Here is an 18,708-nt window from a genome sequence, read left to right as displayed (position 1 = left end):
TTCTTGAAAGGAATGACCATGCATTGGATATATTCGTTAAATGGAAATGAATGCTTTTTTTTAAAAAAAAATACTTTATATTATAAAAATTATTATTGGGGCATTTTTTAAAAGAAATTGGATGACAGTTAAAATACATTACTAGATACGCGCAAGGCTTCTTCTTTACCTTCTACAATAATACTCATCCTCCAGAGTCCCGACCAGAGCAGACTGCCGACACGCGCAGACTCCTGCCGCCTACTGCCGACTCACGCAGACTACTGTCGACTACTGCCGACTAGCGACAAGCAACAACTAACTACATACTGCTCTCTGGTCAGAGACTCTCCTAAGTCTTGCCCGTTGCAGGCAGCGCATACATCGCATACCTCTTACAACACAGTTATTAATGTACCAGCATTGCAATATTTTATCTTGCGCCTACATCAACATGTGATCATTCAAATGTGTTACCTAGACAAATGTCTTCCCGAAGCTTCATTACTCTACGTTAATTAATTTTTGGTGTTGCAATTTTTTTCTGTTAGCGTACATTGTAACTCGTCATGAAAGAATACCTGAAGATTATTTATAGCCCCTATCGCAGGTTCTCTTTGGTAAAATGTTTTTAATGGAACTGGTTCAAAAATGGTTCACATGGCTCTAAGCACTATGGGACTTAACATCTGAGGTCATCGGTCCCGTACACTTAGAACTACTGAAACCTAACTAACCTAAGGACATCACCCACATCCATGCCCGAGGCAGGATTCGAACTTGCGACCGTAGCAGCAGCGCGGTTCTGCACTGAAGCGCCCAGAACAGCTTTTTTTTTTTTTTAATCCATTTTGTTCGGTATTGTTCGTTGCGTTTCGTCTGGGCGGACTCACATGACACCCGTTCAAGTTGATCGTTGATTCCTTTACTCAGTTTTTTTTTTTAATTACGGATGGCAGCGCCTCTGTGACCCAACACGCTGAGCTACCGTGCCGGCAAACCGCTCGGTCGCAGCAGCCGGCATGGAACTGGTGTCATATACCACATCAACTGTTATTGCTTCTGAAATTCATAAGTTTATGAAGTATTCAAAAGAAGAACAGGCCAGTCGTGATATTAGGCAACGGCTGTGCCTCGATGTTTACACCGGTTCCCGCCTCATCATCGGAGCTAAGCAACGTTGGACGCAGTTACTAGTTGGCTAGCAGCCCGCCTCTGCACATGGCGGCGCAGCCGTCGCCAGACCATTTTGTTTTTGTTGTGTACCGGCAGTCGCGTTCGGCGGAGCGCACCGCATACGTAGCGGAGCTTGCGACGCTGTTCTTGTGTTCGTGTATTCCAGTAACTGTAAGTAAACATGGAAGGCAATAACCGTTCCAACACCGTGCGCATGGTGTTCGCTTCAGTAGGGATGCTGTGCTTTCATCGGTTTACGAGATTTCTGACTGGATAATAAATGGGCTTGGATTAACTGATAATGATACTTACGCTGTGTGGTGGTATTATTTATGAAATTGCTAGATTCTGATTCTTGCGAAAGGACTATGTCTGAAAGCGGACGCAGTCGAAAATTTAAGTATTGTGACGGGGGAGTGTGTGATTGAGGGTGTGCTGAAAAGTAATGGTTCCGAATTTTTTATGTGAAAACTCTTAACAGCCTTAAAATAAATCAATTAGTATTCTACATCTTTATTCTTCATGTCTACATATTTATTTCTCAACTTAGTCACCCTGGCACCCAACGCATTTCTCCCAACGAGATATCAGTTTTTTTTATACTGTCATTGTTGAACGTTTGACTTACTTTAATTGAGTCAAACTGTGGGTCCCTGATTCGTGCTTAACAAAACAAACTCTGTTTTTTGCCTTGTTTCACAAACCTATACACAATCTATTTTTAGGGTTATAAGCCCATTTTCAAATACATGCTTTGCCTGTTTTGCTTATCACCTTTGGAATCAGTAATGTATTTGAAAAAGAGCTTATAGCCCGAAACCTAGGTTGTGCGGTAACCATAATAAAATTTGCGAAACAAGGCAAAAACTGCGTTTGTTTACTTAATGTTTGGCTTAGTTGACAGAGCCACAACTGCATGGCTGCTTGCACCACTTCTTCATTATCAAAGGTGTTCTTTAACTATTGAAAACAGATGTAGAAAATCGGACGGTCGCCAATTCGGGATTGTATGGAGGATGATCGGTGACAGTGATGTCGCAGCGCTCGTGTGAGTTCTTGTGTTGTCATGCTGAAGGAGAAAGTGCTTATATGTCCACGTGACGAATAACTCTTCGGATTCGTGCTTTCAGTTTTCTAAGTGTCTCGCAGTACACCGACAGATTTACGTTACCAACTACCACGTTACACGCTAGAATTCGGAGCCCTTTCGCAGCAGAGGGTTGCAACTTGCGTCACCGAGGCGGGAAAGTCGACTGAGTAATATGAGTGACGTGTAATATCTTAACCGACCTTGAGAACAGAATAATAAATTCGGAGGAATTACTTTTCAGGATGCCCTCGTGTCTATTAAGAGCATGGTCAACTGTTCTTCTAAACCAGAGCCAAAGTTCTTTTACATACATCTCTCCACAGCTAAATGCCTTAGTTCTTTATAGAAATACTGAAATCACTACTGCCTCTTTATCCAATTAACTGTACATATAAATCCTTCCATTTGTTCTAGTCACCCTTGTGTGGACGGTTCGAAACTCTACTACAGTTTGACGTTTCTCGCTTACAATCACGGTTACGTGATCGTGCTAGTAGCGCCGCAGGAGACTTTGGTATTAATTGAGGATTTTTGGTAATTTGCCTTTTTGCTGCACGTAGTTGGTTGCTTGCGCACTGGAAATCAATTCTCAACTATCTGACTGCGAGTTTTAAAATATGCTCTCACATCTAACAACTGTTCCGCAGTGTTCCTGTGTGCAACAGACAACTTACCTCGTGTTGCCGCTACAACTGCGTGATCAGCAACAGGCTAAAATATTTCAAAAGCAATACTACGATCGATGGACTGATTGCAGCAACTACTGTCATATTTGTATACATAGAAATTCACTTTCGATTCCCCTCGACAACTGTTCGCTCTCTATTACTCGCGACAATAATATTTCAGACTCAGAGTTTTCACATGTACACACCAGAATCATAGACGTCCAACTTTCAACTATTCTCGTAATTCCGAATGGAATGAATACTCGCGCCCTGGTTTCTTATGGAACAGTATTTTCTATTACAAACGAAACATCGGTTAGCGGATTTAAACTGCAAGTTTACAATACGGAAGTGTTACCCTCGAGTTGAAATGACATATTCCTTCCCTTGTCATTGGCGGTTACAGCGCATTTGTTTCTTACTACGGCCAACCTGAGACACGCTCTTTGTGCAAAGCGAGGGACAATTTGAGGAAAAATTGCCTGAAGTGACGGTGCCCTGTGCAGCCTATTCTTGGAATTGCGTCACGTCGTCAGCATACCGGCGTTGTGTGACCCTGAGGCACAAACGCAGCAGTTGCAGCAGTCGAGGAAACGCAAACAACGGTCTCCAGGGCAAAGGGTGAACGCCCTGAAACCGCTGTCACCACTGAAATTGCAACAACCGCTCCTTTGCGAAATGATGTACAATAGCATGGTGCTGTAGATGCAGAAAATGTTGCCGTAGTTCAGTCGGAGTCCCGCACCCGGCTTGTAATCACACCTGACACCTCACGCAGTCCGTGAAGTTGGAACAGTGCCAGTGGCTCGGTTGTTTCAGCTTCCTCCCAGCTTTCTCAGAAATCTCTGTCCGTCACGTTGTCAGACGTCACTTTCTTTGAAAACGTTGGTGTCGGAGTGCTGGCGCGCACTGCCGGAGAGAACAACGAAGCTCCTCGACTACTGCTTCAGTGTAGAAGTACATGATTGATTGACAGTTCACACAGTACACAGTTTTTTTTTACAGGTGTTAAAATTATTGAATATAGAATTTAATGAAAAGTCCAGTAGTCACCTGTAGCCGTATTTATTCAAATCAGTTACAGACCACACAACTGGTTTCCTAACTTTTAAGTCGCATCTTCTGTCGTTTATCTCTAGAGAAAAGTTTTTTAAATTAACCCTTTCCTAATGAAGAATTAAAGTTATATGAGATATCTTAATGTACCAAATGAGTAGACTTAATCATGGAAGAAAATATTACGCATAAAGTTCGGATATTACAAATCGTGTTTATTAGATATGTATAAGCCCATTCTTTGTGGGGCGTATGTGATCCACACCTAATTTCCGAACTTGATGCATAATATTTTCTTCCATGTTTAAGTCTAGTCATTCAGTATTTTAATATATCTCAGATAACTTCAGTTCCTCATTATCAAAGGATTAATTTAAAAACAATTTCTCTGCAGATATACATCAGAAGGTGCAAGTTAAAAACTGAGAAACCAGTTGTATGGTCTATAACTGATTTGAATAAATACATCTACAGCGGACTATTAGACTTTTCATTCAGTTTTATATTAATTAATTTTAACTCTTCTATTAAAAAATTGTTTACTGCATGAATTTTCAATCAGTCATGTATACTGTTTTAGCTGTGGTTTGACCAGTTTGAAATTATCTGTAGAGAAAGATTCAGCAACTGCATTGCCCCGAAGCACCGCAATGGTCCGAAAGCTGAAGGAAGTTCTGAGTCAACAGGAAAAGGAACAGCTCCCAAAATCACTCGTTCATGAAAAAAAAAGATAATTAATGGAATCACGTTGAACTAGTAGGGAGTTAGGATCTGGTAGTAGTAACGTGCTGAGAGTGAATAAATTAATTTCAAGAAATACATAGGACTATCTTGCAAGCACCAAAAGAAGTAAAACTGATTCGCTGCAACGGGAAAACTTATGTTTACAAGGAACAGCAAACTGAAAACAAATTTTTAGATTCTGGTAAATGCACAAAACTTTTATCACAGATTTTAACACTAGTACCTGTACTAAATTGTAACTGGTAGCTGACACTGTACGAGCTATACACGTCTGTGAAGCAGACAGTGAAACATTAATTCAAAGTATTTAAAAGAGAACATTTTGTACACGTCTGTGAAAACGACAAGGTAGGATGTTGTACGATCAGTACTGCAACGAACAGATAAAGAAATCAAACGTTTAAAAAAGAAAGAAACTAAACACGTTTGTTGAGAAGAGAGAGCGGGATGTTTAAAAAAATATTTTAAACTAAAGCAAATGAGGCCTGTCCGTGAAGCGACGGAGCAGAATTCTGTAATAGAACTCAAACTTTTCGGTTACTAACAACAGCTTTCCTTTTAGAATCTCAAGCGGTTGCTGGATTCATAACAGATTCTAGAACATAAAGAATACAAATTAGATTCACACACCATGCGACTAGTCTCTTGAACACAACACTGACATGAGAACATGCAACACATGTCATTTTTGGGCCGCAAATAGTGAACCAAAGGAAGTACTTTAAATGAATGAAGCTTTTTCTAGATTAGAAAATAAACGCGCTAGTAGCGCGAATTGCAATTTAAAAAAAAATTGACTTGCTGCAAGTAGCCAGAAGAGACCGTTACGCTAGACGATGAACTTGCAAATAACGAAAAGTCTTTACTGCCTGATTTCGTGAACACAGTACGGGACCAGTATGTATACTAAAACTTATATATAGCAAGAGAAAGACCGTTCAGCCTCCTCCCCCCCCCCCCCACCCCCACCCAAAAAAAGAAACCACCACGGAAAAATGAACACAAGTGTTATATATAAGTGGAAGTTTTTAACTTCAGGAATGCAAAATACTTAACTTTAAAACTGCACGCACCATAACTGCAACGCGAGAATTACATTTAAATGAGCATTACGCTAAATGACGTTCAGCTTGCTGATCCACGGCCACTAGAATGATCGGGAAAGAACAGCAAACGACACTTAATGGTTACAGAGTTCAAGTTATTCTCGCTAACCGTCCAAATATGGAGCAAATCGTACCATGGCTCCTGCAGAAGTTAGTCTCGCTAACCGTCAAAAAACAAGACAACGCCCGCCAAATATGGAACACACCATACCACAGCTCCTGTATTAGATCGAAGTCAATCATATATGAGGTACGCTACCACGCCCACCAGCCAAGGCAGCAGGGAACTCCCCAAAACGAACTGAAGCGTGTGGCCTCGTCATCTCGCAGACAGAGCAAGGCGTCAGTTCTCCAGAAGGTGAAGGTGCGGATCGTGAGGTAAAAACCAGCGATTCCAGCCAATCGAGTAGCACACTATGACACTTCGGCCCAAGTCACTATTCTAGGGTCGGCTCCGTCCAACGGCCAACTCCCGCCGACCTCCTGCCAACGGCCCCATGAGCAGACCCTCCCCCATGCAGCCAGATGTGTGCCAACTTACGCGTACATCATCCTCGCGTTGCTGCAAAAACTTCACCACAGGAGATACCCGATAATCCGTAACTTAGCAACGCAGTCAGAGAGGTTCAACGAGTACCAGAATTGATATCAGGCCGCACCGGCGGCTAACACATGAACACACCGCTCACCTCACGATCCAAGCACCGGAAACTGGCACTTCCCTCATCCCTCTCCCCTCCACGCCGCTGACTGTGAAATTCAGGTGGACGCACAGTCGGTTACATAGACAGACACAAGGATGGAAGAACGGACGCCACAGACCATCCCATCGAGCGATTGGCCGTAGGATGTGAAAACGTAAAATGACTTCGTTCAAATTTTTGAAGTCAGTGCACCATTCTCTCCAATTGCGGGCAGGCGCCCAGTGTCTCACTAACAACGATTAATATAAATAGGATCACTTCGAGGATAAAACTTACTGTTTTGATTTTTTTACACTATGTTCAGTCTGATACTGTTTCTCCAAGAGGCTTCTACTAAGGATGTGCAATATACCGGATGATCAAAAAGTCAGTATAAATTTGAAAACTTAAGAAACCACGGAATAATGTAGATAGAGAGGTAAAAATTGACATACATGCTTGGAATGACATGGGGTTTTATTAGAACCAAAAAAAAAAAGAAAAAAAACAAAGGTCACAAAATGTCCGACAGTTGCGCGTCGTTTGGTGATGATCGTGTGCTCAGCCGCCACTTTCGTCAGGTCCCCAGACCTCAGTCCATGCAATTATTGGGTTTGGGGTTACCTGAAGTCTCAAGTGTATCGTGATCGACCGACATCTCTAGGGATGCTGAAAGCCAAAATTCGACGCCAATACCACACCATAACTCCGGACATGCTTTACAGTGCTCTCCACAACATTATTCCTCCACTACAGCTATTGTTGAGGAATGATGGTGGACATATTGAGCATTTCCTGTAAAGAACATCATCTTTGCTTTGTCTTACTTTGTTATGGTAATTATTGCTATTCTGATCAGATGAAGAGCCATCTGTCGGACATTTTTTGAACTTTTGTATTTTTTTGGTTCTAATAAAACACCATGTTATTCCAAACATTTGTGTCAATTTGTACCTCTCTATCTACATTATTCCGTGATTTATTCAGTTTTCAAATTTATACTGACTTTTTGATCACCCGGTTCATCAGGCACTGTCAATTTTAAATGTCGATGTAGAATCCAAGTGTGGCACATCTGTTTCAATTGAAACTCCTTTGAAAAATTAATAATGACTGTGCTGGTAAACTTCGACGTTATTTGTTTTTCAAACAGCTGAGCAAAACTCAACGCACTCAGATAGTTTTCTCTTTACTTATTCTGATCATCACAAATCTGACACAGAATATTTTAGCGCAACGCAATCTGACTTTCAGTAATCTCTACAAAAGAATGGCCCTGACTAACAATAACTTATACCTTTCAGGAATCACTCACCTCACAAAAATCTTCGTGACTCGAACTACTACAATATAGCGAGCGCCAATACTGCCACCTAAATTAAAGTTTCTAACTACGGAAGGCACTAACTACTGATAGGCATAGTTAGCAAATGAAAGATTTTGATAAAGAACAAACAATGTATTTACCTTAACAACGTTCAAAAGTCATAATATATATATAATTTTGTGACATCCAAGTAAACAAATTTCCTTTTTCTGACGGACACACGTCCAGATCGTCTGCTCATAGCAACCTCTCAAAACTCTGGCATCTCTCTCTCCACCGCTGGCGGCTCACCTCGAACTGCCCAACGCTACGCGCTGTTCACATCCAACTGCCCAACACTACACAAGCGAATATTCCAACAGTGAGTACAACCAGCCACAGACTGCACACAGAGCAGTCAGCGATTTTCATACAGAGCACTACGTGGCGTTACCAACATAAAAACCTAAACAGCCTACTTACACAATTAAGAAGAAATAAGAGATTTGTTACGTCTCTACCACACCCAGTGGGAGCGACGTGGCATGCACTGTGAACGATCGGTTTATCAATGTCTACTCTTCATCCGACACTCCTGAAAAGCGCTTTAGAAGCGTTTCTTTTCACTGTGAACTTTGTCACGTGGATACGATCTACCTCTTACCCTTGGCGAGGATTTAAATCATCTCACACAAAGTAGGACGCCAGTTTGAAATTAATGAAGACGTCAGTCTGTAACCGGTGTTTGCATTAAATTTGCTGGAATGCGAACACCGAGTGTCTTCCGTTCGTCCTTGGTGAGCCAAGGACCATCCTATGTCGCTTTCTGATGTGCGCTAATGACTGGAAAGAACACCGTTTTCCGAGGATTGATGCAGGCACCCGATGGTGGATGAGTGTGGACAAGAAAATGGCGAGGTCGTCGGCATTATGCCCGACAGAAGCATCGTGTCTCTCCGATTTGCAAACAACTCATGCTTATATGAGAGGTTCCATGGGGGTGAGAGAAAGCATCATGGAGAGAGGACACACTTTTAAGAAGTATCGGTTCAGAGAAGAGGCTGCTAATTGATGCGCGCGAGCTTGAGTTGCGCAATATATTGAAGATTGTACCCGGAAATTTTGTAGGTAAACCCAATTTTTGCATAAATTCCCGTAGATAAATACGGTTCAGCCCGTCAAACGCCTTTTCTAAGTCAATGGAAAAGATACTCAGTGCCGTTTTTATATCTGTGGCAAAACTAGCAGTCGCGACATGACAAGGCATTATGAATATTTCGAGGAGAACAGCGCAACGCTCCAGATCATTAATGATTCTTTTCTATTATTCGGAGGAGGACGCGAAATAGGAGGGCTGAAATAGCATAAGCGTCCCTTGCTGCTTCTGATCACGCTCAAATTTCGCCGAATGGTTTTGAACGATCTCTAGTGGTTCCAGCCTGTGCACGAAATTGCAATCATGTTGCGCACCGGAGGGGTGCGATGACTTTCAATGGGGATGGAGCCACGCAATGTCCTTAGGGTATTGAAACGTGCGAGTGTGGCAGGAGTGTCAAAAGTTGTCAAGAGTGTCGCCATGTTGCTCATCGCACTGCCAACTGTCGTTTTCGTCCGCGAAATGTGTGGGAATCAATGCACGAGAGAAAAGAGCAGTTTCATTGACGCGCTTTATGCCATCCCATGAGATCTTTCCGTGCCGGTTCCCAGCGGCTGTTTTTCTGGACTGTTTTCCTCGGCCACTCGTAAGAAAACAGCGTTATTGTTTGTTCACAGAGGCACCAAAAGAAGAGGTGAAATGTGGGTAAGAGGAACTGTGATGACCTTCCCATAGGGTAACATGAACATGGTGGCGTTTGTACATAATTGTGTTGAAATTTGGTGGCAATGCGACATAATATTCCGCTTTACACGTCACAAGAACTCCTGAGGAGTGGCATTTTTTCACCAGTATCGACGTCTTGCTCATTGAAACGTCGTCGTGTCTGAGAGTGGCGTCGCAGGGCGTCACGCTTTTGCATCATTACATAGGAATGTTCTAGGCACATTTGAGTGAAATTTAAAACTTATTCGTCCGAATGGGAGACAGTAAGTGGGTTTCGAAAAAATTATCCCTTCCCATCCGCAGTGTACTATATAGAGAGTAAGAGCGATCCTATCACACCTCTCCGGACATTCCCGACGCTATGTATTTTCCTGATGATCACTCGTTGATACTACTTTAAAAGTCTTCGAGGCAATCACACATCTGGAAAAGTAAACTGTTTGGTGGGACCCACATCAACAGTCTGCAGTGGGGCACAGTGTAGAACGGTTTCCGGAAATCGAAGAATATGGAATCTGCCTGTTGCCCTGCAAACATGGTTTGTAGGCTACCATATGAAGAAACAGCAAGCTGAATTTCGCAGGAGCGATGCTTTCTAAATCCATGATGATTTGTGAACAGAAGCTTCTCCGTCTCAACGAAATTTATTATATTCGAACTCAGAATGTGTTAAGGACTGCAGCAAACCGATTTGAACGATATTGATCTGCAGTTATGCAGGTCTCTTCTTTTACCTTCCTTATATGCAGAAGTCACCTGCACCTTTTTTCCAGTATCTTGGGACTTTGCACTGGATGAGAGATTCGCTATAATTTCAAGCTAAGTAAGAGGCTGCTGCCACAGAGTACTCTCTATAAAACCGAACTGGGATTCGATCTGTACCTCGAGACTTATTTACTTTTATGCAGATGCCAAGAGCAGAAGATATTGGAACCATGTCACAAAAGATTACAAGATCCCACCCAGTAGTTTTCTCTACTCATTGTTCCAATGCCTCTCATCTCAGTTTGTCTTAGTAAACAGCACTGACACGAAATCGTGGAAAAATAATACGCGCCACCTTCGGACCTCACTTAAACATCTCTGGCAATTAACTTTGCGGAAATGGAGTCAGTATATGACGAGTATGCCCTGGTGAATGCAGTATGCTTAGCCTGTGCTGCGCAAAACACTGGAAGACTACAGAAATGCAGGCACATTCTGGGCAAGCTGTATGCAAAACAATTTATCAGCGTTGTTTGGAGGATTCAGTCACTTCACAGCCAGGCGCTCTAACCATATTCCTCAAATAAAAAAAGTGAAAAGCCGCTTGTTAGCAGTTAAAAAGAGCATAGTTAGGAAGGTCTATCGCAGCCGGTCAGGCCTATGGCCACATGGCAAATGAGGAGCCGTAACTGTTCCATCAGATGAAGGAGTGCAAAGTAGGGATGGGAAAAACCTGCCGGGTAAAACCGATACTGGTTTTTTAGTTCTGAATAACCAGTCTGGTGTCATTTACAACAGTTCTTTTTTAATATCTATGGGATATTCCGTCGGTTCTTGGAGGAACATGGACACATTAATACACTGTGTGATCAAAAGTATCCGGACACCTGGATGAAAATTACTTAGAAGTTCGTGGCGTCCTCCATCGGTAGTGCTGGAATTCAGTATGGTGTTGGCCCACCCTTAGCCTTGATGACAGCTTCCACTTCCGCAAGCATACGTTCAGTCAGGTGCTGGAAGGTTTCTTGGGGAATGGCAGTCCATTCTTCGTGGAGTGCTGCACTGAGTGGAGATATCGATGTCGGTTGGTGAGGCCTGGCACGAAGTCGGTTTCCAAAACTTCCCAAGTGTGTTCTATAGGATTCAGGTCAGGACTATGTCCAAGCCAGTCTATTACAGATATGTTATTGTCATGTAACTATTCCGCCACAGACCAGGCATTATGAACAGGTGCTCGGTCGTGTTGGACGATGCAATCGCCATCCCCGAATTGCTCTTCAACAGTAGGAAGAAAGAAGGTGCTTAAAACATAAATCTAGGCCTTTGCTGTGATAGTGCCACACAAAACCACAAGGGGTGCAAGCCCCCTCCATTAAAAACACGACCACACCATAACACCACTGTCCCCGAATTTTACTGTTGGCACTACACACTCTGGCAGATGACGTTCACCGGCCATTCGTCGTACGCACACCCTGCCATCGGATGGGCACGTTGTGTACCGTGATTCGTCGCTCCACACAACGTTTTTCCACTGTTCAATCGACCAATCTTTACGCTCCTTACACCAAGCGAGGCGTCGTTTGGCATTTACCGGCCTGATGTGTTGCTTATGAGCAGCCGCTCGACCATGAAATCCAAGTTTTCTCACCTCCCGCCTAACTGTTATAGTACTTGCAGTGGATCCTGACGCAGTCTGAAATTCCTGTGTGATGGTCTGGATAGATGTCTGCCTATTACACATTACGACCATTTTCGAGTGTCGGCGGTCTCTGTCAGTCAACAGATGAGGTCGGCCTGTACGCTTTTGTGCTGTACGTGTCCCTTCACGTTTCCACTTCACCATCACATCGAAAATAGTGAACCTAAGGATGTTTAGGAATGTGGAAATCTCGCATAAGACGTGTGACACAAGTGACAACCAATCACCCGACCACGTTCAAAGTCCGTGAGTTCCGCGCGGAGCTCCCCATTCTGCTCTCTCACGATGTCTAATGATTACTGAGGTCGCTGATGTGGAGTATCTGGCAGTAGGTGGCAGCACAATGCATCTAATATGAAAAACGTATGTTTTTGGGGGTGTCCGCATACTTTTGATCACATAGTGTAACTGTAATATACGATATTAATGTTCCACAATTTTTTATTTAACAGTTCATTATAAACTGGCTTTCGTCTTCTTATGCCATCGTCAGATAAATTAATAATAAACATATAGTCCACATAACTTCAGTGAAAATCCATAGCTATAGGAAGATTATTGAACAAAAATATGTGACATTTTATGACTGTATCGATACAAAGCAAAAGGCTAATGTAATACCTGAAGAGACTGAACAAATAGATCTCATATTTACTACATGCATGCACGAGCCAAGCGAGTAATCGAGCAGGCCGCTACGTCATATGGACGAAAAGACCGAAAAAATAGGGGATGAGGGGCGAGAAAGAAGTCTGTGGAGCGTGCGTGTGGAGCAATTATAACAAGCGTATTGTCTAACGGGGAATCATAATTGGCTGTTGCTGCTTTAATAAGAGTGAGTAACGGAACTGTGTTTGGCCATTAACGACTAGGTCAGGATCCTTTGACTGGCGTTTATTAATGGCCAGAATTTCTAGTAATGTAACTTTTCTGCCTTTAATTCCTGCATGGAAAACATCAAATTACACATCATATGATTGACGTTCGTTTTGAGCGTGTTCAGCAAAGGCAGAATCTTTCTTTCGCAGTCTCCAACTTCTTTCACGCTCAGTAAGTCTAGTAGTTATAGCTCTACCTGACTGAGCTACATATAAATTATCACACAGGTTTCAGGAAATTCTATAAATTCCACTCTGTTCAAAAGGCGGGAACAGTATTCCTTGCGTAAAAAGTTGGCAAGAACCTGTGAAGTCCTATCGACATATAACATGGGGGCGCATTTGTTATTGAGGTTTTTTGCTGTCTGAGGTGGATATAGAAGTGCTGTTATCCTTTGCCTCTTCTTTTTGCTGAGTGTTTTTTCCATTATGGTTGGACTATAACCATTGTTGTATGTTATTTCTTTAATTATTTTCAACTCTTTTTCAAAATATGGTTTCGTTTGTGGTATAGACAGTAAGTAGTGCACCATGGAGTGGAAGGCTGTAGGTTTGTGTTATGGGATGCTGGGAACTGGCTGGTATTACGGTGTCTGTTGAAGTTACTTGCCTCTATATCTTAAATAAATGCTGTTGTTTAGTGATGTCAATGGTGGGGGTCTAAAAATTTGATAGAATCTCCTCCAAACTCCATTGTAAATTTGATTTTACTGGTTTGTGAATTCAAATGTTGAGAAAATTTGATTAATTGTCTTGTGGTACCTGTCAACAAGCACAGCACAGTACTGTACATCATTCACGTACCTAGCCCAGTACTGTGTTTTAGAGCTTAGAAGTTCTTTATCTAGAAATATTTGCTCAACATAATCCATAAACGTTTCAGTTAATAAGGGGCTCTGTGGGGGCCCCATTACTAACCCATCTGGCACATTGTATGGAGCCTGTCGAAAATGGAAATAATTTTGCTTTAATCATGTTTCGGTTGCCATCCTTATATCTTATGTCTCCACTGGATTTGTTCTGGATTTATGTAGCATAACAGGATTCCTTTAGCCACCTCAGACAACACAAAACTACACTGGTAACAAATGGGCCTCCACCCTGCATGTAGGGAGGAATCCAGGTTCTCGCCAGGAAATTAAAATCCAGGAAATGTATTCCAACTTTCTACACTAGAAATACTGTTGCCTACCTGCTGGTCAACAGTAAAGAGAAGATTCTACCTTTAGAACAGAATGGAATTTATAGAATTTCCTGCAATCGGTGTGGCAAATTACATGTACCTCAGTCAGGTAGAGCTATAACTACTAGCCTGATTGAGCATGAAAGCAGTTGGAGACTGAAAAAGATTCCACCTTCGCTGAACATGTTCAAAATGAATGTCATTCACATGATGTGAAATGCGTTGTTGTCCATTAAGCAAATGAAGGCAGAAAACTTACATTATTAGAAATTATGTCCATTAATAAACATCGGTCAAAGAATCCTGACCTGGTGGTTAATGACCAAAGACAGATCCATCACTCACCCTTATTAAAGTGGCAGGAGCCAGTTATTATTTTTCTCACCGTTAGATAACAAGCTTGTTATAACTGTTCCACAGCCACATTCCATGGACTTCTTTCTCGCCCATCTCGGCTCCAACCACCACACTTTTTTTCGGTCTGTTATCTCATTCACTAGTTTGTCCATATGGCACAGTAATCTGGGTCATTACTCACTTGCACAACATTTTTGACTTGTTCATTCATGTGGTTTTAGTACTTAAATATATTGTAATATATGACTTACTTGTTCAGAGTCTCTTCAGATATTACATTATCCTCATGTTTTCTATTGATGTAGTCATAAAAGTCACATATCTTCGTATATCTATCTTTGTACAGCTGTGAATTTTCACTGAGGTCGTGTGGACTATCTGTTTAGAATTAAGCTATCTGACGATGGCCTAAGAAACTATTGTCGGTTTATAACGAACTATTAAATATATAATTGTGGAACATTAAAAGTTTATTCAAGTTATTAACAGGGTTTTTCATTTTTTACTAATAACTGGGTAAAAAAATGTATATAAATTTCCCATAGCAGCAGTGGAATAATTATCTTCACCTGAAAACAGACACTTATTCTTGGCGCAGAGGAGACGAAATACCAATTAATTTTCGAAGATGCTTGAAACACCGTACTTCATTTCTTCAGAAGGATTCAATTTTCCATCTCAGAATTTAAGATATTTCTTCTTGTTACCGAAAAAAGTCTACTAATTTTATTTTTATTTAATACAGCCTTATCCAAATTCCAACCACAGTAATAACTGTATTACACTACCATCAAACCAGAGCTTTTAACCAGTTCCTTACATTTAAGATATTACATTATGCTTTTGTTTTGTATCGATGTAGTCATAAAAGTCACATATCTTCCCACTACAATCTTTGTACAGCTATAAATTTTCACTGAGGTCGCGTGGACTATCTGTTTAGAATTAAGTTATCTGACGATGGCCTAAGAAGCCATAGCCGGTTTATAACGAACTATTAAATATATAATTGTGGAAAATTGAAACTGTTTATTCAAGTTATTAACAGTCCTTTTCATTTTTTACTAATAACTGGGTAAAAACATGTATATCAGTTTCCCATAGCAGCAGTGCTAAAATTTTTGTTTTTTAATGAAACTTTTTTTTAAAACGACTAATGTTTACGTAAAATTTCCATTGCTTTGAAATATTGGTTGCCATTGAAAATGGGAAAAACGATCAGTCCTAATTTAGTGACAATGTCGGCAGTCAGTTACGTGCCACGGTTATGTGACGTAAGACCTGGTACAGCATTGCTGAGACGATAATTTCCTTTTGCAGTGTGGCGTGGGCTGCTAGACGGTAGGCCCCTACCTGGTCAGCACAATAGCTTCTCGCTGTTGTCGCCGGACATCGATGTATTGTTGAATGGCATCGTCCTTGGTCTGGAAGCATTTTACGATGTGCGGTAGCAATGAAGTACAGCGCTCTATTTGCTTTAAAAGATTAAAAACAGGAAGTTGCATAACAAACTAGCGACATATGAGAAGCAAGCAACGATAATGTTCCTTGGAAGATAAGGTAAATCCGGTTGACATACGTATAAACTTGGGGTAACTGAAGCCTTAACTTTTGGATTCTTGAGGTTGAGAAACTGATAGCGTTCGAAAGCAACGATCCAGGAACGTCTTCAGCTTGTGGCCTTTATTCTCGGCATCACCGCGCGCCTCTCTTTCACCTGTATCATTTTTGCTGCGGATACCAAGACCGATTTCACTTCATTAATTCATTCGTTAAAGTAACATAAAAAATATATAAAGTAGCTGATCTGATGCATGGGCCTACGTAAAATGCCTTTATCTGCTGATAGCTTTTGGAAACGGCCAACGTATCACGATAAATACGTTTCTCATCTCAGTTTCCACCCTTCAGAATCGACTATTCGTAACGCCCAGATAGTGGTACGATCTTGATTACAACATCATTTTTGAGGAGTTTCGAAAAAATAGAATCAGTGGGATAAAAATGGCTATTTTTTTTTTAGTAATCAACTCCTCGTCACTTTTAGAGAAAAGTAACCAAGGAGGGATGGATTAACTTTTCTTTTATTTATTTATTTTATTCGATATTTTGATGCTACGTATCTTGAAACATATAATGTAAAAGTAGGGGGGAGTGTCGCGCGGGATTAGCCGAGCGGTCTCAGGCGCTGCGGTCATGGACTGTGCGGCTGGTCCCGGCGGAGGTTCGAGTCCTCCATCGGGCTTGGGTGTGTGTGTTTGTCCCTAGGATAATTTAGGTTAAGTAGTGTGTAAGCTTAGGGACTGATGACCTTAGCAGTCAAGTCCCATAAGATTTCACACACATTTGAACATTTTTGAGTACGGGGGAGTCCTAGAATTTTTCAATCTCTGATCGATGTGAATATTTGTTCCTGGAAATACCAATAATAAAAACCGAAAATCGCTTATTTCAGAAACCGCTTATTTTGGGCGGTTTTAACAGTCAGATTGAAATGGAAACGAAAAAAAATGTATGTTGACGGAAACTGGTTGTTTCGCCGACAACCGCCTCCTTAGTAGAAAACAGCGCAGCAAAGGACTATTGTCGACGTCGAAACGGGGTGCTGATTTATGCGGGAGATTCAGGCCGAGGTGCGCCGCCATTTTTCGCTATTATATCGGATGGCTGACACTGACGACATGGCATTATCGGAATTTTCACAAATGATCTCCCACCTTCTTACGAGAAACGACCAACAGCATGTTAGTGATCTCTTTGCTCCAGATGACGTGAAAGACATCTTAAAAAGTTTTTCAAGGCACAAATCACGGGGTAATGATGGCTTGCTAGTCGAATTTTATCACACCTATTTGGATGTTACAGGCAGTATAACAAGACACATGAAACGCAATTATAAATGGTGGCACAATCCCTCCTGACACACGAGTCATTACACTCCTAAACGGTGATTGTAAAATAACTGCTAAATGTATATCGAGAGCGAACTTTTTAATTGAACGATCTCACTGTTAGATCATTAGTCTATCAACCAAAAGAAAGAAATGGCTTAAAAAACATTTTTGACAAAGAAATTTGTCTAGCTGAGCAAGATCGGGTTACAGGATTTATTTGTAGGCATCCTACGGTGTCTATCTTCAATCAAAAAAGTACATCTGGTTCACGAGCGATGGGATTCGATAAAGTAGCAATAACATTAATTTCGTATTAATTATTAAAACTGACTGTACATTTTCCAAAATGGAATTAAAACATTTTCTTGTGGTTAATGGTGTTTTTGGAGGGGGAAGAGGAGTAGGCGATTCGAGTTTAACGTCCCGTAGACAGTGAGATCATTAGAGACGGAACAGCAGCTTCGATTACGGGAGGATGGGGAAGGAAATCGGCCGTGCCGTTTTCACAGGAACCATCCCGGCATTTGCCTGGAGACAATTAGGGAAATCACAGGAAACCTAAATTGTGGTGGCCGGACGTGGATTTGAACCGTCATTCTCTACAATGCGGGTCTGGTGTGCTAACCACTGCACCACCTCGCCCGTATGATTTTGCCGAATATTTGTTATTAATTAAACATTTTTTTCTTAGTTTAAGAGGATATTCCTAATAATTTCAACGTTTATACTATAATTTCACGAAAGGCATCTTATCGCATTTCTCTCCGTGGGTAGGGCAGAACGGAAAATATGCAAGCACTTCTTTGAGAAAACGTAAAAAATACATAACATACAGTTTTTGTGACATTCAAGTAAGCTACATTAGGTTACAGTACTAAGTGATTGTTCATACTTCATTTGACAATGTTTTCTTATGTTCACTTAGCTGACAAAAATGGTTTAACGTTAAATATCCCCCCCCCCCCGCCGAGTTCTTCTAACAAGGGTTAAGAGGAATAGAAAAGAACGTTCCGACTCGAGGACACAACAAACATCCTTGTTTTTTACCTTTCGACATAAGGACGACCTGGTGTAGAAGCATCTACCAAACCACACCAACGAAACAAAGTTGCACCGAACCAGTCTCACATCTACCAGTTAGTGGGACTTACGCCAGGAGGACAACACTTACGACCAGAAGCTGGTGTTGGACACCACTCAGTGGGCGTGTTTGTTGTGATTAATCGGACGATTCCCGGGCGTTCCAGCTCGGATGTAGCCCTACTGACAGATTACTGGTGTCCACCCACAAAACATCTGGCGACTGCGTACATTATCGGCCACATGGTGCATGCTGCATGCCTTGGTCGAGGTATGCAT

The 18,708-nt window shown here is 41.6% G+C and overlaps 1 protein-coding gene across 2 annotated transcripts in view; it reads left to right on the top strand.

Annotated features, from left to right (window-relative positions):
• Positions 1–1,192: 1,192 nt before the first annotated feature.
• Positions 1,193–18,708, top strand: part of LOC126185814 (uncharacterized) — a 74,436-nt gene continuing 56,920 nt past the window's right edge. Inside the window, exon 1 of one of the 2 annotated variants that reach the window (XM_049928161.1) lies at positions 1,193–1,326. The gene's annotated coding sequence lies outside the window, so the exon portion shown is untranslated. The remainder of the gene's footprint in view (positions 1,327–18,708) is intronic. The other variant, XM_049928160.1, reaches the window with a different exon arrangement.

The sequence above is a fragment of the Schistocerca cancellata genome, chromosome 1 (genome assembly GCF_023864275.1).
Source record: "Schistocerca cancellata isolate TAMUIC-IGC-003103 chromosome 1, iqSchCanc2.1, whole genome shotgun sequence".
Classification (NCBI taxonomy): Eukaryota; Metazoa; Arthropoda; class Insecta; order Orthoptera; family Acrididae; genus Schistocerca; species Schistocerca cancellata.
This window is presented reverse-complemented; position numbering and strand designations above follow the sequence as displayed.